Source organism: Pinus tabuliformis, chromosome 1_2 (genome assembly GCF_031772625.1).
Source record: "Pinus tabuliformis cultivar Carrire ecotype Pingquan chromosome 1_2, CPIR1, whole genome shotgun sequence".
NCBI lineage: Eukaryota > Viridiplantae > Streptophyta > Pinopsida > Pinales > Pinaceae > Pinus > Pinus tabuliformis.
This window is the reverse complement of record NC_142298.1, coordinates 395,262,477-395,289,793: the sequence shown is the minus strand read 5'-3', so window position 1 is coordinate 395,289,793 and position 27,317 is coordinate 395,262,477. Positions and strand designations below refer to the sequence as shown.

The window sequence follows — 27,317 nt, the reverse complement described above, 5'->3', positions numbered from 1 at the left end:
ACCCTGAAACTCCTTATCTATCATTCCCTCACAACTACCCTTACTTTTTTTGAAACTTGGGAACCCAACCAAATCCTGCCTCAACTACAATAGCTTGACCACGTTATAGTTACTACAACTAGACTATTCCTTGTTCACCTAATAACTTCATATAACTTATCTTAGGCTACTCATGTTGAATCTCAAATCATACAACTTAGCAAGTTGTGAAGACAAGGCTCACATCCAACTGTGATCGTAAAACAACTAAGAAACATAGTTTACATATTGATATGCCGTAACACTTGGCACATCTAATAATCCCTTGGAACTATGTGGTACATGTTAGCATCCCTTGAATTCCTTGGCATGCTTTGGCACTCCCTAACACATCTTAGCACTTGCTGGCACCTAACATACCTATAACTCGCTAACACTCCCCATCACACTCTTATTCATTCATTTCCATGCAATTGAAACTAGTGGTCACTTGTGTTTCCCTAGTACTTGGCCCTAACACACCCTAGAATTTGTTGGCACCACACCCTAGTGCCTAGCAAATCTTGCCATGCCTTAGCACTTGGCATGTCTTGGCATGCTTAACATGCCTTGGAACTATCTAGCATGTGTTAGTACTTCTTGGAATTCCCTGTAACACCTTGGCACTCCCTAGTTGTCATTCCCTCATATATAGACTTACCTTTTTTGTGGCTTGGGAACCCAACCAAGTCATTGGAAAAACAATGTTGTGCCCAACCCAAAGTAACTTCTTTTTCCATGCCTTATCACAACCATAGGATTGCCTCCTACAAGTCCTATTCTAAACTTCTCCTAAAACACTTCATCGTTAGGACACATTGAATTCACTAACAGTCCTCGGAACACACTGTTATTTGTTCATTTCCAATAATTTTGACCTAGTTCTCCCTTGTGATCCCCTGACACTCCCTAAAAATCCTCAACATACATTGATAGTATCTGAAATGTGTTAGCATGCCTCTTCATTCCTTGGCATTCTATAACACTCTATAATAGCCCTAGTGAAAAATCCATGTAATAAGAGTTAAAAACAATAACCATGGTCAATGGGGCACTTATTCCAAGTTGAATGTTGGGAATGGCATCTTAGGGGTGTTAAATTGGTTGTTTATGGCTAAGGAAATTAGCAAAGGCAATGGCTAAGGCTTTGGAAAGGTAAAATGGCATTTTTGGCACATTTGTTTATGAAAATAATGGAAATTAGGAGAAAAATAAGGTGAAAGGTCACAAGTTGCATGTGAAGAGGAAAATGAAGGAAAATAATGGAAAATTAAGAAAATAGAGGGCTCATCCATAAAAAGGCTTCTGAGAATCAGTTGGTAACCTTTTGTCAGTTTAGTTTTGGAGCACTCTCATTATTCTCTCTCTCTCTCATACTCTTGGACAATTAGAGTTTTCTTGGTGCACTTTGGCATTGGATCAAGAAAGGAAAAGAAGGTAAGATGAAGCAAAGATCAAGCAGAGAAATGCAGGATCAAGTAGCTACAACAGGCTTCATTGCAGGTATCGACTTTCATGTATATTTTTCTTGCTAGATTTTCCATGCATGGTCTTGCATGTGGTCCTTTTGCTGTTGTGGCATGGGTTTTTCCAGGTGTAACAATGCTTTCAACCTAGTTTTTCCATTTCCGGATAGCCATGGTGTGATGGGGTTCTCATGTTTTGGTTGAGCTAGATTGCCATATGAATTCGAGGCTGAGTGGGGTGGATCTCTAAATGATAAAGCACATGTCCTAGTGGTTTCTAAACTAGACTATGGATCATAGTTAAGCCACTGGCCTAGTGACCCCTAAGCCAGACTGTGGGTTGCGGTAAAGCTAGGATTGTGTTGAATCAGTGGGCCTAGGAATCCTTGCCGGTGAATGGAAGGATATACGGTAAAGAAAAGAGGTGGCTTTCTCTCCGCTTGGTTTAGTGATCCGAGCTTGGATTGTAGTAAAGGCTGGAGAGTGGGGCTCAGTTTAGGACCTAGTGATCCATCATTGGATTGCTGTAAAGCTTGAGAGACTAGGAGACAACAAAATTCCTCATGGTGTAGGTGGAGAAATCTGGTGGTATCCAAGGAAAATTTGAGGGGCTGATATTCGCAAGTGGACTAATTTCCCATGTTTTTTCCAAAATTTTTGTTAATTTCCATTTTTTCTAAAAATTATTTTCCCAAATTTTATAATATAAAATTGTTTTACCTCAAAATTTGCCAAAATTTATATAGAGACTATATAAAATTATTAGAAATTTGAATAATTTTACAAAAACGTTGCCAAACATTTTACAAATTGCATATTATGTACTAGTGAGATGTTTCTAAACTTTAAGATAATTTTCGATCCTTAAATTTTTCCTTGAAATCCATGCTTGTTTGTCCTAGTGATCGGGTGGAGATCATGGTAAATCCTGTTATGATGTGTTCATTGTGTTGGCCTAGTGATCCAGGATGGATTACAGTAAATTCTATGTTCTATTGATGAGGGTGGGATGGTTTAGCCTCGATATGCCATGGTTCAGTTCTTTTGGTTTGAGTCCCACATTCATGCTTGGAATATGGCACAAGGGTGATTGGATGAAGAGAGACTTGGCTCAGCCAATCTATGGTCAGGTGGAATGTGGTAGTCCCATCTCAAGTTGGTTTATTGCATTCATAATGAGAAATTCATTCCCTTGATTTTCATGTGCAAATGTACTGATATATATATATATATATATATATATATATATATATATATATATATATATATATATATATATATATATATATATATATATATATATATATATATATATATACATATATGTATGTATTTTTATGGCTGAAATGTTTATGGTATTTTTGTTCCTATTATGCTAGTTATATGTACATTTTATGACAATAACTATGTATGGCTCTCAACATGTTTTTACTGGTATGAGAATGGATATTGTGTCTATGACCTAATAGATGATAATTCAACGAATGATATGAGGGAACAATGGTTCATAGTGATTCTCAGGTAAGTATGACATCCCTACACTTAATTCTGTTGTTTACACGTGTAGGTTACATGTTGATGATGTGTTTGACAAAATACATGTCATGGCTAGTAGGGGTCTAGTTAAGGTCTTGATCAACTTATTGCTTTTGCATCATTGTTTCCTTGTACTTTTACTGATTCTGAGCTATCACTCCATTCTGAGCAGTGGATTGGGCTTTGGGCCTGAAAAGGTGGCTTAAATCCTGGGGTCACTGGCACAAAACTGGTAATTTTTGTCCACAGTCGTTGGCATGTAGGCCTATGACAGAAACTTTAGGTCTCTAGTCGCTCCCTTTCCCATAGCATGAGAGTGAATATGGCCTAAGAGGTCCAGAACAACAGTGGGACCCAGGTATAGGCTATCTGAGTGGCTGACTTGTCTCCTGAGAGTTCTGTTGATGATGTTGGATGGTTTTGTGTGATGTTATGTCAATTCCACTTCCTTAAGGTCACATAGGAGGTCGAATCTAATCATAGTAGCCTCTCGTCTCATGTTTACCCAGGTTGTCATGGTTACTTGGGTGGATGTGCGAGGAAGGTGTTACAGAGTGGTGTCAGAGCATGGTTCAACTCTCGGATTGGATTTGTTGAATGTGTTGGTCATGCATGCATGTCAGTTTCATGTGTGTCTCTTATACTTGCATACCATGTACTTGTTGCATTTCTTGATGCTTGATCATGGTTGTATTATGGTTATCATGGAGATTTTGATATTGATTTTGTGAAATGTACTTGTCATAACTATGTGACTAAATGTATATGGATTATATGTCACTTACATGATGATTTTATGTCACCTACTTACATCCTTGTATGTTAGGTTACATTTTTTGAATATTTTGATTACATGTATCAGTCTTGTAGGTTGATTACAAGAACTGATTGAGTATACTCGACTACATGCATTTATGCTTATGTGTGGTTGATATGTCATTGCTTATGTAGGTTATTGGTTGCATGTAGCAAGGTGTACAATAGATTAGTGGTTGTTGTCATGCATGAGGTCATATCATGCATTGTTGATATGGCCTTCCATTGATAACTGAATCCTAATTAGAGTGATGTTTATGTGTTGATACATTCATTTGCATATGTTTATATGTTGTTATGATTATGTCATATATGTATCACGCTAATTTGGTGATCTTGCAGAAAAAGTGTCCTCCCCGAGCTATACTAAGATACATATGTTTATTGTGATTTGGTTTATCAGACAAATCATGCTTTGCATGAATAAAGAGATCAAATAGCTAGCAAGGTGGTAGACTATTTAGAATCCCCCTATGCATCAGATGAGCAGTGTGGTGCGGGGCATACTTATGATTTGGCTGATACAATGAGAAGTTTAAAGGAATATATAAGGAGTTGTAAGGAAGATAATGACTAGATAATACAAACACAAGAGAAGCAAGTAGAGGTTAATGTTATACTTCTTCAAAGTTTTTCAGACTTACATCGATAAGGGATGCTTCATATCATCCATGGACATGAGGAAGGAACTAATGGATCATATGGTAGTAGGTCTCCTGGTAGACACCAGTCAGATAGACCTGATATAGTGAGAGATGGCAGGTTGTTAAATTATCCAAGTAATATTCTAGTTCTGGTTCTGATAGACATCATGATCGTCATCACTGTCATCCCTACAGGAGGAATGATAGGGGATACTTGCTTGATTAATTCAAGAAAGTGAAACCAACTACTTTTGATGGAGATGTGAAGAAGTTGGAAGATGTAGAGGCTTGGATACTTGGAATGAAAAAACTCTTGGAGTTGCATGATTACACAGATAACATGAAGGCAAAAATAACTATCTTCAGCTTGAAAGGTAAAGCTAACATCTGGTGGGAAGATGTTACGCAGGTCAAACACATAAGGACAAATGACTTGAGCTGGCAAGAGTTCAAGAGGATTTTCAGAAAGAAGTACTTTTCAGAGAGGTACTATGATAGTAAGGCTAAAGAATTCTATGAGATAAAGATGGTATCAATTATAGATGAAGAGTACATGACCAAGTTTTTGGAGCTCTTGAGGTATGCATCATATCTTACTGATGAGAAGGCTCAAGCTCAAATATTTGTTAGTTTTTTTCCATTAGCATTTAGAGATCGGATTGAGTATGATGAGCCCTGGTCTCTTGAGGAAGTTATTGGGAAATTGAAGAATTTTTATGAGCATTCAAAGCATAAGAATGAATCTTAGCATGGATGGAAGGGAAAGGATAAAGGTAGAAGTAAATGACAACCTAAGAGAACAATGCCTTAGAATGCAGATGGGAAAGAACATGTGGCACAAAAAAATAGATTTAATGGAGCTAGACAGGGACATGGATCACAACCGTAGCAGTAGCAACATAGAGGTGAGGGCACTGGTCAGTTGGAGTGTTGAACATGTGGTGAGGAGAATCTTAGGAGAGATTGTCTGCAGCATCAGGGTGGAAGGCCTAAGACATACAGTGCACAAGAGGTGCATACTATTGGGGATGTTGGTCATAATATTCCACGTATCTATGCAGCAACAGAAAATAGGTAGACAGAACACTAGGCATCTATCATGTAGAAATTCTCACTGTAGATCACTTGATAATGCAATGTAACTAAAGAAAAATACTATATCTACTTCTACAATCAAACTTTGTGGAAGCTTAATCAATTTGATCAAGATCAGTTGGAACACATATAAAAGAGAAGAAGAAATCATACACGTGAAACACAGAAGAATACTTCGGGGAAAGCCTCAGCTAAAAACCCCGCTATCTGTATTATCATACAAATGGAAATATATCAGGATTACACACAACTTTAACTCTCACGGCTATCCAGCTCTCAGTACAATCCATCACTGTTGCTCATAGATAGAATAGATAACACATATGCCTTTCCCTCTGCCCTCCAAGACCCCTATTTCCTTGCACAGTTTTCCCTGGTTCTCTTGCTGTAACCTTGTGTGACACTGATCTCACACACTACTCCAACATACTCTAAAACTATGCAAATCTCAATGAATGAATTCCTTCTGCATGCAAGAGATTTTCTTATAGGAAAATTCTTGCAACTGATAGTACACTATCCTTGCCTTTAATCACAACTAGGTCTTTGTTTGTACTGACATGCATGAGTTATTTATGAGAGAATATTCAGTTATCTGAAGTACACTAGTTTCATGCATGCATGCATTAACTAACTGAACTCACAATTAGTTCCACAAACTGTTTGGAACTAATCTAACTGGACTTAACTCAATTAACTGAGCTAACTATTAACAACTCATCCTTATCTCCTTAATTAAGGGATAACTTCCTCAATCAAAGGAATAACTGTTGCATGACTTCACAAAGACTTCATGTTTGAATTTCTCCAACTGATTCATCCAAGATGAATTAATTAATTATTTTTCAAACAGCAGGTGAGACTAAATTCGAATTTTAATTCTCAATTTTAATTCATGGACAAATTAAAAATAGAATATCCTGAAATGCTATCTTTAGCAATGCTATTTTTAGCATTTCTTGTTGTTATTTCCAACACTCCCTCTCAACAAGAAAGGCATTCAACTCGATCCCAATCCCAAACCTTTGGAATGTTATGCATGCAACATTTCTCTCAAGTGTTGTTGCTCTAGAAACTCTAGAAACAAAATATATCCAACCTGAATCAGTATGATGCATCTGTCATCAAAGTCTCTGACTACTATTGCCTTTGTCAACTGAAAACTCTGTGCTTCTGCTAACTCAGCCTTTCTGCACTGTTGTCAATCCTTCTCTGTGCTCTTCAATATTTGACTGCTCTAGCCTCTGTCACTTTGATCTCTGACTGCATCAATCCCACTGATTCGTCCTGCTACTATGTACTTTGGGCTCCTGTAGCAAGGTACAATCCATGAGTTAAAACCTCTCAATGGACCCTACCCTATTTCAACCGTCTTGGGACTATCACTTCACATCGCCCCACCTCATATCTCGAGGTATGGCTACATGTGATCCCTCTACTTGTGAAAAGCCATGGGCAACAAAACTTGCCTTATTCTTTTCCACACTACCATCAGCAGCTTGCTTTACCTTGTAAAGCCAATGGGAACTCACAAATGACTTGTTCTTCGGTCTCGGAACCATATCCCAAACACTGTTCCGAACTATGGAGTCATACTCCTCCACCATAGAATCAACCCAAATCAGCTGCTGCACTGCTTCCTCAAATGAATATGGCTTGGTTTCAACACATTCCCCAACAAGGGCCATGTATCCAGTGTACCTATTAGGTGACCTCCTCTATCTGCGCTGAGAAGATGGTTCTCCCACATTCTCTCTCGCATCTGACAACAATCTGTCAGCTTCTCTCGTGCGCTTCCATCCATCTCTGGAAGACTTTGCTTGAGTGGATGTCTCCACTCCTGGAACCTCTGCATGCGGCTGCTCTGCATCAGTCTAAGGATCCTCCTCCTTAAGAATCAAAAGTTCCTCCACAACCTGTAGTTGGATCTCCCTCTCAAGGGAAACTCGCATGGCCTTCTGCTCATCAAACTTTAGATCTCTGCGAACTACTATCCTCTGACTCATAGGCATGTACATTAGATAGTTGTGGGGTGTATCAGTGTACCCCACAAGTATCCCCAACTCAGCTGTCAGCTCAAGCTTCTTCCAGGCATCTTTGGTCACATGGAAAAACAACGATGAGCCAAAGATCCTGAAGTGACTCACATCTGGTCTCTTCCCGAAGAAATCTTCTTCTCGTGTCTTCATCCCAAGTATGAAATGTGGGCTTCTATTCTACAAATAGAACATTGTGTTGCATGCCTCAGCCCACAAATGAAGTGGTAGGCATTGGTCATGGAGCATTACCCGATCTGCCCCCACAATTCTGTTCTTCCTTTCGGCCACCCCATTCTGCTGTGGGTTATGGGTTCCGTCAACTCCTGTTTAATTCCTTCTGCTACATAGAAGTCCTTAAACTCTTGAGGGACATACTCTCCACCATTATCACTTCTCAGGGCCATGATCTTCTTCCCGGATTCTTTCTCAACCAAAGCTTTGAACTCACAAAACTTTGAGAAGGTTTGATACTTCTTCTATATGAAATAGATCAAGCACTTACAAGAAAAATCATCAATGAAAATCACATAGTACCTTTGTTTCACGGTGGATGTCGTCGAGAATGGTTCACACACATCTGTATGGACTCGCTCTAAGATTGCTTCAGCTTGACTATCTCGATCATTAAAGGAAGATTTTGCATACTTACCCAAGGTACAATGTTTGCATGTGTCCACTTTCTCAAGTTTGCCTTTGGTAAGTCCGGTATAGATCTACTACATTATCTTCAAGGCCCCATGATGCAAGTGGCCCAACCTCCTATGCCATAACTTGCCAATGTGTTGGATTTGCACCAATTCTACTTTTGAACTCAATGCAGCACATTCAACTACCTCTAGCTTGTAGAGATTCTTCACTCGAATCGAAATCCTCTTGGTCTAACCCATGGCTATGTGTTTTATGAATGCCTTTCCTTTACTGAAGACTACATCATAGCCTTTGTCTTCCAACATCACGACAGATACCAGGTTATTCTTCAGTCCAGGCACATACTTTACATTAGTCAGGGTGATAGGAGCTCCATGCTCCCTTTGAAACACAACTGTGCCTTCTGTTAGAAAATTATAGATTACGGAGCAATGGAACACATAAAATATTGCAGAAATATAAACATAGAAAATGCACAAAACAAGAGAGACACAGATATACATGGTTCACCCAGTTTGGGCTACGTCCACCCCGAACAGCCAGTCCTTCCTTTCTATTATCCAGCAAAATGAAGAGATACAACCTACAGCAAATCCACTGTAATATCCTCTGTTTTCTCTCACAGTCTCAACTCTCTGTTTCTCGCTCACAGAATACACATCTATCACACAACCTCAAAAATACAATGCCCTCATACAAAGAGAGGGGTTGCCTTCTAGGGCAAAAAACCCTAAACTAAACATAAGTTCTACCGTCAGATCATCCGCCTAATGAACGGCCCAGATTGACTAGAAATTACTATACTTTTACAAGGCAATTTTACATTTATTTTTGGCTTCGAGGGGCTGCCCCCGAGCCCCCGCCAGGGGACCGCTGGCCCCCGGACCCCCCAGCCGGGGGGGATGGGCCCCCCCCCAGACCCCCGCGGGGGGGACAAGTCCCCCCCGCACCCCCCTGCGTGGAGGGGTGTACAAAACTTCCTGGGGTATACATCCGACTGAAACAAAGACCTCTGAACAATCATGCTCCACACACAACAATCTCCCACTTGGAGAATGATTGTAGCAACTCCACCACTGCTTCATTTGCTGGACAATGACTCCTCTTTGGACCTGGTTGTTTCTCATCTTCATCGTCATCCTTGAAGACCAATTGAAACTGAGCATGTTCTCAGTTTCTCCCTGGTTACAACTTTTGTTAGCATATCTGCAGGATTCTAGCTAGTGTGTATCTTTTCCAGCTTCAATTCTCCATCTTCCAACACTGATCGTATGAAATGGTACTTGAGCTGTATGTGTTTAGTCCTGGAATGAAATGTTGAGTTCTTTGCAAGATGAATGGCACTTTGGCTATCACTGTATAACGTGCTCATATCATGCTCCTTACCCAATTCACCCATAAACCTTTGTAACCAAATCATTTCTTTACTAGCCTCTGTAGCAGCAACATACTCTTCTTCTGTTGTTGAAAGTGCAACAACACTTTGGATTTTTGAAACCCAACTGACAGTTGTTCCTCCAACAGTAAATACATATCCTGTAGTGCTCCTCCTGTTATCTCTGTCACCTGCCATATCTACATCAACATATCCTTGTAGGCAGATGTTTGAACCACCAAAGCATAATGCTTGATTTGTGGTACCTTTCAAATATCTGAGAATCCATTTCACTGCCATCCAATGTTCCTTTCCTAAATTTTTCATGTACCTTCTTACAACTCCCACTGCATGTGCAATATCAGGCCTTGTGCAGACCATTGCATACATTAAGCTTCCAACTGCTGATGCATATGGAACTTTAGACATATAATCCATGTCTTCTTGGGTCTTTGGGCACATTTCCTTGCTAAGTTTGAAATGGCTAGCAAAAGGTGTACTAACTGGTTTTGCATTGTGCATGTTAAATATTTTCAACACCTTTTGTATGTACTCATTCTGAGACAATGTTAATTTACAATTTTTCCTGTCTTTAGTTATTCTCATACCAAGGATTTGTTTTGCAGCTCCCAAATCCTTCATTGCAAATGAATTTGCCAATTTTCTTTTGTGCACATTTATTTCCTGCATGTTAGATCCTTCAACAAGCATGTCATCTACATACAATAACAATATAATATAGATGCCATCATTTTGCTTTTTCAAATAAACACAATGATCAGAGTGACATCTAGTATAACCTTGTTCAGACATAAACTTGTCAAATTTTAGATACCACTGCCTTGGAGCCTATTTTAAGCCATACAAGCTCTTCTTCAACCTGCAAACTAGCTTCTCCTTCCCTTTCACCTCATATCCTTGTGGCTGCTGCATATATATCTCTTCCTCCAAATCCCCATGGAGAAAGTTTGTCTTTACATCTAATTGCTCAAGATGCAAATCTTCAGCTGCTACAAGACTTAAAATAGTTCTGATTGAAGTCATTTTAACAACAGGAGAAAATATTTCATCAAAATCAATACCTTTCTTCTGTGCAAACCCCTTCACCACAAGTCTAGCTTTATACCTCTGTTTTCCTCCATCTTCTTCCTTCAGCCTGTAAACCCATTTATTCTGCAATGCTGTTTTACCTGCAGGCAACCTGACTAAGTCCCAAGTCTGGTTATGTGCTAAGGATTCCATCTCTTCTTTCATGGCTTGCTCCCACTTCTTCCTGGTTTCTACCTGCACTGCTTCTTCATAACATTCGGGTTCACCAGAATCAGTCAACAATAAATAATATAATAAAGGAGAGTAACGTTCAGGGGGTCTACCTATCCTGGTAGATCTTCTAACACCACTTTCGGGTGTTTGGGGTGCCTGTTGCTGTTGTGGTGGTTGTTGTTGTTGTGGTTGTTGATTATTATTATTTTCAGGCACCTTTACTTTTTCAGTGATTTCGTCAAGAACTGCGTATTCCTTGTTTTTTTTTTCTTGCTTCTTTTCCTGCAACTGATTCTTATACAAGACCTTTTCATTGAATATTACATCTCTGCTCCTAATGATTTTGTGATTTTCATAATCATATAAGTGATAACCAAAATCATTAACACCATATCCAAGGTACATTTCTTTGACTTTGCCTCAAGCTTTGTTCTATTTTCTTTATCAATATGGACAAAGGCCTCACAACCAAAAGGCTTTTAAAAAGAGTAGTTTACCTTTTTACCTGTCCATGCTTCCTCCGGAACACCACCATCCAAGGAACTTGAAGGCCCTTTGTTTATTAGATAAATAGCAGTATCTACAGCATCTACCCAAAACTGTAAAGGCAATCCTGCATGCAATCTCATGCACTTTGCACGCTCCATGATTGTTCTGTTCATCCTTTCTGACACACCATTTTCTTGTGGTGTTCTTGGAACTGTCTTCTCTCTGCGAATTCCATGCTCTGAATAGTACCTATCAAACTCTTTGCTGCAATATTCACCTCCATTGTCTGATCTAAGACACTTCAATTTCTTTCCTGTCTCAATCTCAACCAAAGCTTTCCATTTCTTGAAAGTATCAAATACATCAGATTTATTCTTGATACAATAAATCCAAGTTTTTCTAGTTGCATCATCAATAAAAGTAACATAATAACGAGAGCCTCCGAGAGATGATACCTAAGCAGGTCCCCATACGTCTGTATGCACAAGCTCTAATTTTTCGTTCTTCTTTTCTTTCCCAACTCTGAGAAATCTAACTCTCTTCTGTTTTCCATAAATGCAGTTCTCACAGAAGTCCAAATCAACATTCTTCAAACCCGGCAACAAATTCCTTGAGTGAAGAATCTTCATCCCCTTTTCACTCATGTGTCCAAACCTATGATGCCATAATGCTGCATCTGCTCCTTTGGAAGTTAGAGCATTAACAGAGTTAGAAATACCATTGCATAAATACAATGTACCAACCTTTTCGCCTTTTGCTATTACCAGGGCTCCTTTAGTGACCTTCCAAGCTTTATCTGTGAAAGTTGTCACACAACCTTCACTGCCTAACTGCCCTGTTGAAATCAGATTTTTCTTTAGATCTGGAACATGCCTTACCTCCTTTAATAGCCATTGGTTTCCATTCTGCTGTTTTACAAGAACCTTACCCATTCCAACGATTTTACAGGGTTTATCATCACCCAGACGAACTTGTCCAAAATCTCCTTGAACATAGTCATGAAAGTATTTCTTATCAGGTGTGGCATGGAATGAAGCCCCTGAATCTACCACCCAGGAATCAGTAATATTTTCAAAAGAAAGAACCAAAGCATCTTGTAACACCTCACCTGTCACATTTCCTTCATGATTGTTTTCTTGCTATGCATCTCCTTCTTTTCCCTTCTGAGATCTACAGTCTTTCTTTAGGTGTCCTTTCTTTCCACATTTCCAGAACACTATCCCCGATCTAGACTTGGATCAGCCTTTCCTTGATTTATTGCGATATCCTGAGCTCTTTCCTCTTTCCATTTTTCTTCCTCTAGACTCTGCACTCAAAGCATTTCCCGATGTCTCACCGGAGCTTTTCCGTCGCATTTCCTCGCTAAGGATAGCACCGACAACATCATCAAACTTTAAAGTACTAGATCCAGAAACGGAGTTACTAATGGCCACTACCAAACCATTCCAACTTTCTGGTAATGAGCACAAGAATAACAGAGCTCTAACTTCATCATCAAAGTTTACCCCTACAGAACTTAATTGACTTGTAACTGTATTAAAATAATTTAAATGGTTTGCAACAGATCCACCTTCCAACATATTCATATTAAATAACCATTTCATAAGAAATACCTTGTTTGAGGCCGAGGGTTTTTCATATAGTTTCGACAACGTCTTCATCAAACCCTCTGTCGTGGTTTCCTTCAAAATGTTGAAGGCGACTGACGCAGCAAGGCACAACCGTATTGTTCCGAGTGCCTTTCTATCAAGAAGGTTCCATTCTTCATCTTTCATACCCGTCGACATCTTTGTTTTTCCGCCCAATGGTAGGTATAGATCTTTCTGATATAGATAATCTTCCATCTGCATCTTCCACAGCGAGAAGTTTTGGCCGTTAAATTTCTCGACCCTAAACTTACCATCTTCCGCCATTGCTCCCACTCGAACAAGGAACCCTTCTTTCCTGCGAGTTTATCAGCCAAATATACCTTCGGCTCTGATATCAGTTGTTAGAAAATTATATATTACAGAGCAATGGAACACATAAAATATTGCAAAAATATAAACACAGAAAATGCACAAAACAAGAGAGACACAGATATACATGGTTCACCCAGTTTGGGCTACGTCCACCCCGAACAACCAGTCCTTCCTTTCTATTATCCAGCAAAATGAAGAGATACAACCTACAACAAATCCGTTGTAATATCCTCTGTTTTCTCTCACATTCTCAGCTCTCTGTTTCTCGCTCATAGAATACACATCTATCACACAGCCTCAAAAATACAATGCCCTCATACAAAGAGAGGGGTTGCCTTCTAGGGAAAAAAACCCTAAACTAAACATAAGTTCTACCGTCAGATCATCCGCCTAATGAATGGCCCAGATTGACTATAAATTACTATACTTTTACAAGGCAATTTTACATTTATTTTTGGCTTCGGGGGCGCTGCCCCCGAGCCCCTGCCGGGGGACCGCTGGCCCCTGGACCCCCCAGCCGGGGGGATGGGCCCCCCCCCGGACCCCCGCGGGGGGGAAAAGTGCCCCCCGCACCCCCCGACGTGGAGAGTGTACAAAACTTCCTGGGGTATACATCCGACTGAAACAAAGACCTCTGAACAATCATGCTCCACACACAACACCTTCACCTGAAACACGGTACTTTCCATCATCACCCATCTCTATGCGCATCTTGTGGTATTTCTCCTCCAAGGTAATGAATAAAATCTTATTGCCGGTCATGTGGAATGAGGCTCCACTGTCTAGATACCAAACATAACCCACCATCGATGAAACCATGCATGCGATGAGGATAAAACCCATTTCGAACTGAGAGGCTAGTGCCTCACCTTATGATCCCTTCGAGGATCCCTTCGAGGATTTCTTCAATGGAAAATTAGTTGCATAATGGCCCACCTCATGACAATTAAATCATCTCACTTTAGATTTGTCAATCTTCTTCCCACCATTGTTAAGGGACAAAGTCCCCTAGGGTCTTGGGTCAATACCCTAGCAGAGTGGGGGTTATCTACAATGAAAAAAAAGCATTCCACACAGCCATGATACTAATATAAGCAAACTACGTGAAGAGAGGTGCACTTGGGTGTCCTTCGTTCGGGTAGATCTAGCCAGGGTCCAAACCCTCTTGGAGTTCCTTTTGATCCTTCAACTTGCAAAACAACCAATTCAAAGAAGCATAGAAGTATATGGACCAAGCATTATAAAGAAATCAACTTTATAGCATATTGAAAGGTAGTTAGTTATACATTTGAAATAACTATTCATATGCAAACCATAATGACAACATTATAAGCATGAAGAAGATTGATTTCGGGAACAAGACAAATGTTTCTTTATTGTAGATAGCTAAAATAAAACAAGGAATGATATCACCTGAATCTTCCTCTCGCAGGCTCCAAGCGGAACCGTCCTCCGGATTCGTCCAATCCCAAGTCTTCAAAAGGCTCCTTCCATGACTCACACAAGGATATCTCAACTAGTGAAAAGACATCATAACTCAAGGAAACAAGGGTTTACCGTAATAGGGGAAGTGCTGGAAGCACAAGGATTTTCAGACCTTATCAGGGATAATCTCAGCAGAGTGATTTTTCTCTCTATTCTCTCCTCCCTTAGGCCTTACCATTGAAGCCTTTTTATACTTCTCTCAAAGTAGTTTTTTAGTTGGGAATTCGTTGGGAACATTTGGGCCACGGGCACTAATAGGTAATCAATAGGTAAAACCCGTGATCTCCACTCGAAATTAAGGAGATTTAATTTTTTTAAGTGTTTTAAGACATATATGCGGGTTGGGTATACACAGGATGGCGTACACACGCATTTAGCTTAGGGAAATCTCTCGTATAGGGAGTAAAACATTGTTTTTTAAGTATTTGGACTAGGTCTAGAAGGAGGGGTTGCCCTAGGTCATGAGTGAAGCATCACAAACATCAAGAGTGAGATTTGGAGCTATAACAGATGCCCCCTAATATATGAGATCAGAAGGGATACATGATGGTCGAAATGTATTAAGTAAGTGCATGGAAAGGAAATCTGTCAAAAATTGAGAAGGACTTCACCAAAGTTTAGCCTGCCAAGCCAAAAAAGGAGATAAAAAAGAAACACGGTATGAGGCGGGCATACCCATGCTTAGAGAAAGTAAAGCATGTCTGCATATCAAGTACAAGCGGATCCAATAAGTATACAAGTATAGAAGACTGGAAAATACATAATCAGTCATCTGATCATGATCGAACAAGTACAAGTCTGAATATCACATATAAGAATGTCAATGATGCTGAAGGATGGAGCTGATCACTGATATCAAAGACTGATCCCAAAAAGTACCAAATGAACATGATGGAGTAAGATGGTACTACACTGCAAACTCAGGTGCCAGCATATAGAATGTCACCATGAATGACTGCAACATATAAGGTGGAGTGGTATCAACTAGCAGCAATAGGAGCAACTGTCAAGTGAACCAATGAATGTTGATGCAACCTGAGGTCTTCACCGACCACCGTGGTACATTTCTACACCATGGGAATAAATGATCTGAAGTCGACCATGTGAGAAATCATTTGATTACTGGTCATTGATGTATACCGTTAACAAACGCGAGACTACTCATCGATAATGATAATAAGCGTTAAGGTACCCAGTACGATCTAACAAGTGTGAATAGATGAACTGGAGTCGAACACCTATAAGAATCTATCAATCAGGAGACAATGATGATTTCCCACTGTCGATAGTGAAGGATCTGCCACTAATGACTGCAAACCCCAAGGTACTGCCAAATGGAATCTAGATCTTTACCCCAGAGAAATGAGTCGTAGTCGATAGGGAAAGATCCGCTAGAAGGAATGCATTAAGGCATCCTTCATCAATCTAGCGTGAGTATAACCCATATGCAAATAATGTGGAAGGAATCAGATGAAAGAGATGTAGTAACCCGACCGAAGCATGTTTCCCGCATACACAAGATGTGGCTATCGCACGATAGAAATCCTCTGAACCAACCAATAATGAAAGCTGACATAGAGGCGAGGTATCCACCAATAGGGTCAAATGGAAACCAAGGTATTGCATGAATCCCAATGTGTGATAGTGTAAGCTGGTGTCGAACACAAGGGAAACCACTCAGTCAAAGAAACATGATACAGATCGATGCTGAGCACAAGGTGACCTATCAATAATGAAAATAGGGCCAGGGTGCAGCTTTAGGCCCTCCTCAGAGCAATATGTTGTCGTTGATAACGACAAGACTCACCAGCAAGAAGTCAATGGAGACCTTCTCAAACCGGCACAAGTAAAGGACCAACATAGCTGATGTGATGATAGACAAGACACTTACAACCAGGGATGGCCAACTGAAAAATGAAGAGACACCGCAGAGAAGCCGACTTAGGCTAACTTCCCTTGAACAAAAAGCACGACTTAGTGTGACTATGTGGCAGCATATGATGACTTTGTATAAGTTTTTTATGCAGGAGGCACGAATGAACCCTCCATATGATTGGAAGAGATAACCAATCGGGGGATAACTGACTCAATAACAAGGTTAAAGCGTACCTAAGTCAAACAAAATCCCACCCAAATGGAGGATAGTTTGTTTTGAGTGCTTTGTTCAAGGGCGACATGACTGACTCTAGCTACCAACAATAAGTGGAAATATTGTCTCATTCCCACTCTTTTTCCATAATATATAATTTTTTTTGTCTTTTTCTTTAAGCTGGAAAAGTAATAAAAGAATGCTATAGTATAGTGGAAAGAATGAGTGTCGGTGAAACATATGATCTAGTTACTGGGATTGGAACAATCCTATGCTCAATGCAAGGAGGCGAAAACTGGTCAAAGACACTCAAAGATGTGTTCCTTCCACGGGTCAGGGTGTGTCAAGTTGCAGAAGTCAAGGGGATGCAAGTTTGATTTTGCAAACATCATGGTCAAAAGTTGGCTTAAACATGAGTCCAAGTGAAGCCGGCTCAAGGCCAAAAGGTGCAAATGGTCAAAATGCAATGCCATAGTACAACTCAACACTAAGAAGCCTCTAGGGTATAAGGCCAGAACGAAGCGAAGAAGCAAAGAGGAATGAGTCTTCATTGCATAAGTCATGGCAGGACTACAGAGGACTCCCGAGCCTACTCAAATCGAAGCAACATGGGCAACAAATTTCAGTGAGGTACTAACCATGATGCCCATGAAAAAGGATGGCTCTACCATTGTGTCATGATTTAAAAATCGGCGAGTGAAGATGGTTTACGAACCATAACATGATGGGATCGATCCTATGGCAAGTGTATCGAAAAATGGAGGCTAGCATGCATAATGCAACGGAAAAATGGCTTCCCTAATCTATATTCCAGTGAGAAAATGATACCTGCCATGATAGGTCAGCAGTCATGGAACTGTCTCGAAACTGTCGAAAAAGCGTCCAAAAATGTCCTGAAAATCAAACCATTCTCGACATTCCAAGCTCCCAAGTTAAAATTTACATGAGACAAAACAAAATCAAGTTTTGAAAAAATTTGACATTTTCAAAGCTTATAAAATAGTTTTTTGACTCACCATTATCACCATTTGAGTTGAGAGCACAAGGAGTGAAGAAAAGAAGCAAGCTTTGCCATTTGCCGAATTCGACCGTTCAAATCTTCCCAAAATCACCAGGTAACCTTTAAACTTATCTTGCATTCATTTGTGATTGGTTTTAAAATTTTTAATTCAAGTTTCACCGTTGAATTTATGTCAAAAAAAATTTCGCGGCATATATGCGGGTTGGCTATGTGCAACCTGCATATATGCAGGCCCTAGACGCGACTGTGTATGAAACGGACCCGCGTATACGCCACGAAAACTTCAAAACAAAAATTTAACAGTCCAAATTTGTTTTTTCTTTAGGATGCCAGTCACTTGGAGGGAAAGAGAGCATGCCACAGTGGATGATGAGGTTATGAATGATCCTCAGGCCTTGGATGCCTTAAGAGGATGTGGTTTGCTAAAGTTCTTCAAAATGCCAAACATGAAAGCAAACACTCGCTTGCTCGAAATGCTCATTCACTACTGGAGCACTGAGTGTTATCACTCAGGTTGTCCCTCAAGTTGGAGTAAAGGTATACGGCCGAGGTAACCACAGACCAATCTTTAGACTGCAGGTTCTAGCCCACCTGCAGTCAGAGAGGGCTCTCTCTTTGTGATTTAGCTTTGTTGACAATGATTTTAGGCTAGTTATAGAGTTCAAGGGGTTTTGTTTTGGATTTTGGTGGGAAGATTAATGTTTTTAGGTAAAGAGGCAGGTATAGTGTGAAAGTTTCAAACCATTGGGCATGGAGTCAAGGAGTAAGACTGCTGGTGCGTTTTCTTGGTCACAGGAAGAATAAGGAGCAAGGTAGCTGCACATGGAACAAATTTTCAAGTTTAAAGGATGGAATGAATGTTAAGGAAGGAGAGGCAATTAAGAATCTCTCAGTCAGCTTAACAAAGAAGGGTGGATGAGCTCTATCTAAGGGCAGTAAAGAATCCCTAGATAACTGTCAAACACATGTGAATTAGGGTAAATATGAGCCACGAGGAATTCATATTCATGTCCAATTCATTTCAGATGAAAACATAAAGAAACAACAGAAATTGAGCCTAGAGTGCAGTTAAACAAGTTCTAAGCTAATCTTTATTTTTGCTATTTAGATGGTGAAAAATGAAAACAGAGGTAAGAAGCACTTATTGAGTCATGTTGCAGCACAAGAATTCCATCATTCAGTCTCCAGAGACCATTAACAACACATCAGACAGTCATTCCTCCAACCTCTTCAGCAATCTTTGATTAAAGAAAAGTATCAGACATACAGTGCGAGTCTCTAATGAAAAGTTATCAATCGACCAACCCTTGAAACAATGCAGAGGGTGGTATATATAGGAAAAATTCTCCAAAATTGTTTATTACAGCTGTGACCTAAACAGGTCTGAAAGTAAAAGATTACTTTAACCTAAACCTATCAGGAATAAATGCAAGAAAATATCTATGGGCTGCGCTGAGGGCAACCGTATCAAAACTGAATTAATGCGTTGTCCTCGATGGCTTGGTGCAGTGCTTCTGCAATAAATGTGCATGGACTTCTGCTCCATTGTAGTTCGGTGGCTTTAAGTGCTTTAACTGTGATTTGAGAGCTGGGATGGGCTTACACCATCTGATTTGACTTTGCTGGAGGCCATTTAATGTTGACCTGCTTTGGGAACTGAAGTTTTCTATTAAAAATTTAACTGATACTCTTTGTCGCTTCATCTTTCCTCTGATACTCTTTGACAAATGAATCGGGCCAGTTCTCTCCTTCGTTGTGGGTCAAATCAAAACTTAATGGCCACTGTTCGGCCCTCTGTTTCCTTTAGAACTGTCTTTTGCTCCTCTCTGCATGCTTCGTGAAGAAAAATGGGTCATTTGGCGCCTTTCGGGCTTGCTGGGGGCTGCGCAATGAGGGGTTTTCCATTTCGGCCCTTTCCCGTAGCCATGCGCGATTAGCGCTAGGCGTTAATCGCACATGAAAAACTGCCTCAGAATTTGAATCCGGGCTTCCTAAGCACAATTTTTGCCTCTCGCTCCAAAAATTGATGATGACGTCAGCATGACGTCAGTGGGTGGGACCATGGTACGGCGGATGACGTGGCAGGATGACGTCAGCAGGGTGACGTCAGCATGTACGGTGGATGACATGGCAGGATGACTCGGCAGGGGGCCGACGTGTGCAGATAACGTGGCGTGGGTGACTAGGCAGATACGTAGAACAGGACAGGCGACATGGGGCGCGCGTACAGAAGGCGGAAAGCGGTTTCATCAGACCGCTTTTTGTACAGGAGTGGTATCCGTCAGAGCCCTTCCGATGCAATAGAAGGCGGACATGTGTCTTTTGTACGACGGAGAAACCGCCTCGCCATCGGAAGCTAACGACCGAGCAGCGGGGCGCCTCCAAAATCGCCGAGAGCTGTCGGATGGGGAGGGCCCGATCCGACGGTGGACGGAACAGGTGAATCGGCGGGGGAATAATGGACGAGCGCGCAAATATTCAGATTTTGATATAGCGCGGCGGGGAGGGTAAAAACTTAGGAAATGGGGGTTTTTCGTGGGTTAGTTTAGGCAGGGGGACATAACTTAACGTTTAATCAAGCTTTTGAACATTAATCTTTGGAAAAAGACTGCGGAGGGGTAAAATGTGGGGTTTTAAGGGGTAAAGGGGCGGTGAAGGTTGTTATTCTGACCAGGTGTCAGAGTAACTCCTGCTAAGACATGGATGGGTTAAAAACGGCCCCAGATGGACTGTTTTCTCCCAGACTTAGGAGAATAGGGCTATAGTGCCAGGGAGGGGATATTTAATATATATATATATATATTTTTGGGGATTTTTATACATAGTTTTAGTAGGGGAAGGGGAAGAATCTAGGGAGTTAGATAATAGAATTAGTAGTTAATATGGAGATGATGAGAAAGCTCTAAGGTAAGGAACCTTGGGCTATTTTGGGGGAATAGAACTTTGTAACAGAAGAATGGAAATCCTTGAGTGAGGCAGATCTTCACCAAGGCCAATGTTATGGAGCATGATGAGACTAAGAGGCTCAAGCAGATCTTGACCTCTTTGGGAAAATTAGTGAGTGATTTGGGGAATAAGAAGAAAAGGGAGTTAGTTATGTCTAGCTTGAGTTCCTCCAGATGAAAAAATGCATCATGACTGTGATTTGAAAAGATATAACACTTTAGAAATACAAAATTTATCATGCATGAACATTCTGCAACCTTAAAAACTACCTACCCAGCCTACTTTCCTAACATTTTTTCTTCTTTTTGGTTTGGGTGCACTTAGACTTGCAGACCCAGCTTTACAATTTTTTCTTTTTTCTGTTCTCCTATCCAAGCCTACACTTATTTCTGCCAAGGGCCCAAATTAAGCGATTGGGCTCCTTTGATTCTCTACTTATCTAAAAATCTGCCAAGATTAAGTTGTTTGGACAGATATCATTTTCTAAATTCTAAAACAGGAAATTGAAACCTAGGGAGACCAAGGTTAAGCTGTTTGGCCCTCCCTTAACCTAAAGAACTCTTAAAAAATGGAACAACTCATCAAAATTGGAATATAGCAGTGACATTTGGACTAGCACACTTCATGGCTTCTTCTTTGGTCTTTTCTGGAAATATGGAACATTGTAGCATGCAAAGTATGACATATTTGGCATGAAAAAATGTTAATCATGAAACATGAACACCTGTCGCAATAGGAGGCTAACAGTGGCTCCACTTGGGGATGGATTTTTTTTGTAAAAAGCCAAGAACAGCAGGTCAGAATGCCTGATCTTCTGTTGTTGTTGTAAATTGAAGAAACTTCTCGGTGCTGGCTGTTAGATAATTGAAACTTTGTAATATGAACAACCTCCTCCTCAACTGAAATATTGTGAAATGCATAGCACTGCCTACTTTCTTCTGCGTGCTTGCTATTATGTAGAATGTTGCTTGAGCATTGCCTTTGAAACATTCTCAAAACATGGATCAAAACTGATGTGTTTGCTTTACTTTTGCTTTGACCAAGGGTGCTGATATAAAACTAAAAAAACTCCTCTGTTTTGATATTTTAGACTGAAGACTGCAAACAACTTCCCTTTACCATGAATTGTTGTGATGTGACTGTGCCACTCTTGCTGTTTTGTTGAAATTAGTACAGAGACAGAGCCTTTAAAACTGGAACACTTGTATTGGCTGTGTCTTCACAAGATTTATTGTTGCTCCTCTAACATTCAGAAAAATAAAACAAAACATTGATATATACAAATATTACTGTACAAAAAATATATACAAAGCTGCACTGTATCCCTTAAAAGGGATCATGGTAATGTTTCAGCATGTGGCCATTCACAGGGCCTTCCTCAGCAGCGCTATCCTCTACAGATTTGAGAAAATAAGTGTTATTTCCCTGAACAGCAGAAATAACCAATGGCCCTCTCCATAAAAAATCAAACTTTGCATGTTTGCCCTTGTCTTTTCTTCTTGAGTCCCACCTTAGAACTTTGTCACCAATGTAGAAATCCTCAACCTTAACTCTCTTATCAAACATCTTTTTGAGCTTTTCTTGCAAAATTTGAGCTCTGTCATAAACTTGCTCTCTGGTTTGCTGAAGATGAATGGTCTGATTAATTCTTCTTTGAATGTCATTTGGTTCAGCCTGAATTTCCTGTAACAGTCTGATAGTAGGGATGCCCAAGGATGAAGGAAATCTAGCCTCCATGCCATATACTAGCTCATAAGGGCTCATCCCAATGGACCTCTTTGTTGAAAGTCTGTCTGCCATAGGGCATTTACCAGCTTTTTGTGCCAGTTCTTCTTGTTTTCTTCTAGCATGCTAGTTGCATTAATTGTTGTGACAGTCTCATGGGTATGTGCTACCGGTTCTTCATTGATGTGTGCTTGTTGTTCTAGAGCCAAAGGCTCATCATCAGTTGGAGAATTTGTGTCATCATTAAATAGAATAAAGGAATCCATATCAGAATGGATTGAGTAAATGGGAAAATTTTCAGGCTTGCTCTCACTACTTACCACATATTTCATGAGTGTTTCTCTGTACAGTCTCTTTGGTTGCCCAAAGACTGAAATAGTAGCATAGGAGAGGTCTAGTTGAAGGGATCCTTGGAGCTTTGCTCCCCATGATCTTGACAGGAGCATACCATACTTTGGTGGGATGTCAGCCACCACCACATCCATGAGGATGGTCTTATTGGGATATTGGACTAGGGAGACACACAAGTCTTTGATGAGGCCTAAACACTTGACCTGGCTTGAGTCAAAGGAAAACAGATCTTTGTAGGGTCTGGTAATATCGAGGTTCAGTTTTTCCATAACTGCTTTGGGCATAAGATTGTGCGATGCTCCTGAATCAAACATAGCATTGTGCAAAACTTTGTCATGTATATGCAAACTGACATAAAAGGGTGGAATAGGTCCATATGTTGATTTTCCATTAACTTCTGGGCCAAACAGCAGTTCAGGGGTATCATCCAAAACATTTACATAGTCCTTATTCTCTGGGATTTGAAGTGATCTTTGAATTTGGTGCCTATATACATCATGTTTGGCAAGTTCTGAGAGGGGGATGGATATCTTCAACTTAGCTATTTCTGCCTCTAAATTAAATGGCTTTTCCAATGGAGTCTTGGTGTTGATAATGGCAGTTTTTTCTGTTTCATTTGAATTATCTGCTACTTGCTCTTGTTTTTCAGTGTTATGGGAATTGATTGCTTGCGGTTTTTCGACTTCAGGAGAGTTTTTTGGAACGCTGTTCGAGTTTTGCTCAGAGGAAGAAGGTGGTAAAAGCTGATCTACAGAAGGTTGCGCTTCTGTAATGTCTTCTACAGTCACTTGATGTGGGTTTGGGACGGTTGTATCAGCTGGTTCTGTTATGACAGCCTTGCTCTTAATCTTGTTGGGTTGTTTGCCATCCTTTGTTTTGCTAGGTTCAGAAATGTCAATGGTCCTAGTTCTCAGCTTATATTGTTTATGGACCTCATACACAGTAGTATCATAACCTTGTTTAAAATCAAAAGACTCACCAGAATTAGTCTGAAATTGACTAAAGTTATGCTCATCTTGGTCTTCTTGGCTCAGAAAAGTTTGATGCTCACCTTTTAGATCCATCAAATTCATGTGAATGTCTTCTGTTTGCTCATTGGATGTAGATCCTTCAACATAATTATCTTGAAAAGGGGGTCTTATGTCATGGTCTGGGCTAGACCTGCCAGCATTTGTGTTCTGCATTTTCCTAAAATTTTGGTTTCTTATGGTATTGGACTGTTGTCCTTCCCATGATGATTTCCTCTCAACGCTTTCTACTCTTTCTCCCAGCCTTTGTAGGCCATTGATAATAGCATCAAGCTTTTGATCAAAGGCTGAAGGTTCATCCTTAAAGGTGGTTCTTCTTTCCATTCTGGCTCTGTTTCTTTTGGCAATTAGGTTGGCCTCTACGCTAACAGCAACATTTTGCATGTCTGCAAGGGTCTGAGGAGCTCTTTCTTTTAACTGGTATGCCATATCCGGGTCGAATCCATCAGGGAATTTATACAAGGCAAGGTCAGGTGGGGGTCTTAAGTTCTGTGGTATTGCATTATAGACATTATTGAATCTTGCACAGTACTCCAAAACAGTCTCCTGAGGACCTCTTTTAATTGTATCATATTCAGCTAGTATGTGCAAGGGGTCTTTCTTTTTCTCCCATCTGTTGGTAAAGGATTGGTAAAGCTCATCCGGAGTAGTTATGGAATTTGCAGCAAGTGATCTAAACCAAGTTCTTACATCACCGGTTAAACTTTGAACAAAAATTCTCATTCTCACGCTATCATCGTCTATCTCGTAGTTTTCAAAATAGTCTTGCATCTTTTTGGTATGCTGAAGGGTTGTGAAAGGACCGGTACTGTCAAAATAGGTAATTTTAGATTGGTACTCCTGAGGTAAAGCCCTAGGATTAGCAGGCAATTGCAGGGGTGCATATCTATTAGCCATATTGGCAGGGATAAGTGGGACAACGGGGATAAATGGAACAACAGGGATAACAGGGATAACAAAAGTAACTGGAACAGTAGTAGTGGTATTTGTAGTATGTGCAGTGAATGGAGGTGTGGATGGAGTGTTTTGAGATGTGGATGATGAACAAAAGGAAGTAGGGGTTGAACGAAATAAAACCTTAACAGGAGTTGGAACACAACTTGGAAGAGCTGCTTCAGGACTTAAATCAGCAAAATCTTGTCTTTGCTCTTGCTTCCTGAGGATCTTTGGGATTAGGTTTGGATTTTCAAAAGTAGCTGGGGAATTTGGGTCTGGATTTGACCTTGTATATCATAGATTCCTTTTAGGAGCCAGTTTCCGAACTGTTTTGGTATTTTTTTGGGAATGTTTTTAGAATTAGCAAGGAACTGATCAGATTTTGGAACCGCTATCTATAGCTTAAAACTAGCATGAAGATTGACTGAAGTAGCTTTTATTTACTTTTGCCAATGCAAAGCAAAGACAGTTTCAAAGGCTACCTGGCTGACATTCAGGCTTCATCTGTAGTTTTAAGGAATATACAACAATTAGAAAATTGATTTCTCAGTGGATTCTTCCAACCTGTTTCGTGAATTTAATTGAGGAGATCCCCAGTGGAGTCGTCATTATGTTATCACTCAGGTTGTCCCTCAGGTTGGAGTAAAGGGATACGGCCGAGGTAACCACAGACCAATCTTTAGACCGCAGGTTCTAGCCCACCTGCAGTCAGAGAGGGCTCTCTCTTTGTGATTTAGCTTTGTTGACAATGATTTTAGGCTAGTTATAGAGTTCAAGGGGTTTTGTTTTGGATTTTGGTGGGAAGATTGATGTTTTCAGGTAAAGAGGCAGGTATAGTGTGAAAGTTTCAAACCATTGGGCATGGAGTCAAGGAGTAAGACTGCTGGTGCGTTTTCTTGGTCAGAGGAGGAATAAGGAGCAAGGTAGCTACACATGGAACAAATTTTCAAGTTTAAAGGATGGAATGAATGTTAAGGAAGGAGAGGCAATTAAGAATCTCTCAGTCAGCTTAACAAAGAAGGGTGGATGAGCTCTATCTAAGGGCAGTAAAGAATCCCTAGATAACTGTAAAACACATGTGAATTAGGGTAAATATGAGCCACGGGGAATTCATATTCATGTCCAATTCATTTCAGATGAAAACATAAATAAACATCAGAAATTGAGCCTAGAGTGCAGTTAAACAAGTTCTAAGCTAATCTTTCTTTTTGCTATTTAGATGGTGAAAAATGAAAACAGTGGTAAGAAGCACTTATTGAGTCATGTTGCAGCACACGAATTCCATCATTCAGTCTCCAGAGACCATTAACAACACATCAGACAATCATTCCTCCAACCTCTTCAGCAATCTTTGATTAAAGAAAAGTATCAGACATACAGTGCGAGTCTCTAATGAAAAGTTATCAATCGACCAACCCTTGAAACAATGCAGAGGGTGGTATATATAGGAAAAATTCTCCAAAATTGTTTATTACAGCTGTGACCTAAACAGGTCTGAAAGTAAAAGATTACTTTAACCTAAGCCTATCAGGAATAAATGAAAGAAAATATCTATGGGCTGCGCTAAGGGTAGCCGTATCAAAACTAAATTAATGCGTTGTCCTCGCTGGCTTGGTGCAGTGCTTCTGCAATAACTGTGCATGGACTTCTGCTCCATTGTAGTTCGGTGGATTTAAGTGCTTTAACTGTGATTTGAGAGCTGGGATGGGCTTACACAATCTGATTTGACTTTGCTGGAGGCCATTCAATGTTGACTTGCTTTGGGAACTGAAGTTTTCTATTAAAAATTTAACTGATACTCTTTGCCGCTTCATCTTTCCCCTGAAAATATTTGACAAATGAATCAGGCCGGTTCTCTCCTTCGCTGTGGGTCAAATAAAAACTTAATGGCCGTTGTTCGGCCCTCTGTTTCCTTTACAACTGTCTTTTGCTCCTCTTTGCATGCTTCGCAAAGAAAAATGGGTCATTCGGCGCCTTTCGAGCTTGCTGGGGGCTCCGCAATGAGGGGTTTTCCATTTCGGCCCTTTTCCCGTAGCCATGTGGCACTAATTGCGAATGAAAAACTGCCTCAGAATTTGAATCCGGGCTTCCTAAGCACGATTTTCGCCTCTCGCTCCAAAAATTGATGATGACGTCAGCGGGTGGGACCATGGTACGGCGGATGACGTGGCAGGATGATGTCAGCAGGGTGACATCAGCATGTACGGTGGATGACGTGGCAAGGGTGACTCAGCAGGGGGTCGACGTGTGCAGATGACGTGGCGTGGGTGACTAGGCAGACATGTAGAACAGGACAGGCGACATGGGGCGTGCGTACAGAAGGCGAAAAGCGGTTTCATCAGATCGCTTTCTGTACGGGAGCGGTATCTGTCAGAGCCCTTCCGAT

General features: G+C 40.5%; 1 pseudogene; it reads right to left on the bottom strand.

Annotated features, from left to right (window-relative positions):
- LOC149206023 (pentatricopeptide repeat-containing protein At1g52640, mitochondrial-like) overlaps positions 1–17,595 on the bottom strand; it is a 46,257-nt pseudogene extending 28,662 nt beyond the window's left edge.
- Between the last annotated feature and the right edge of the window lie 9,722 nt (positions 17,596–27,317).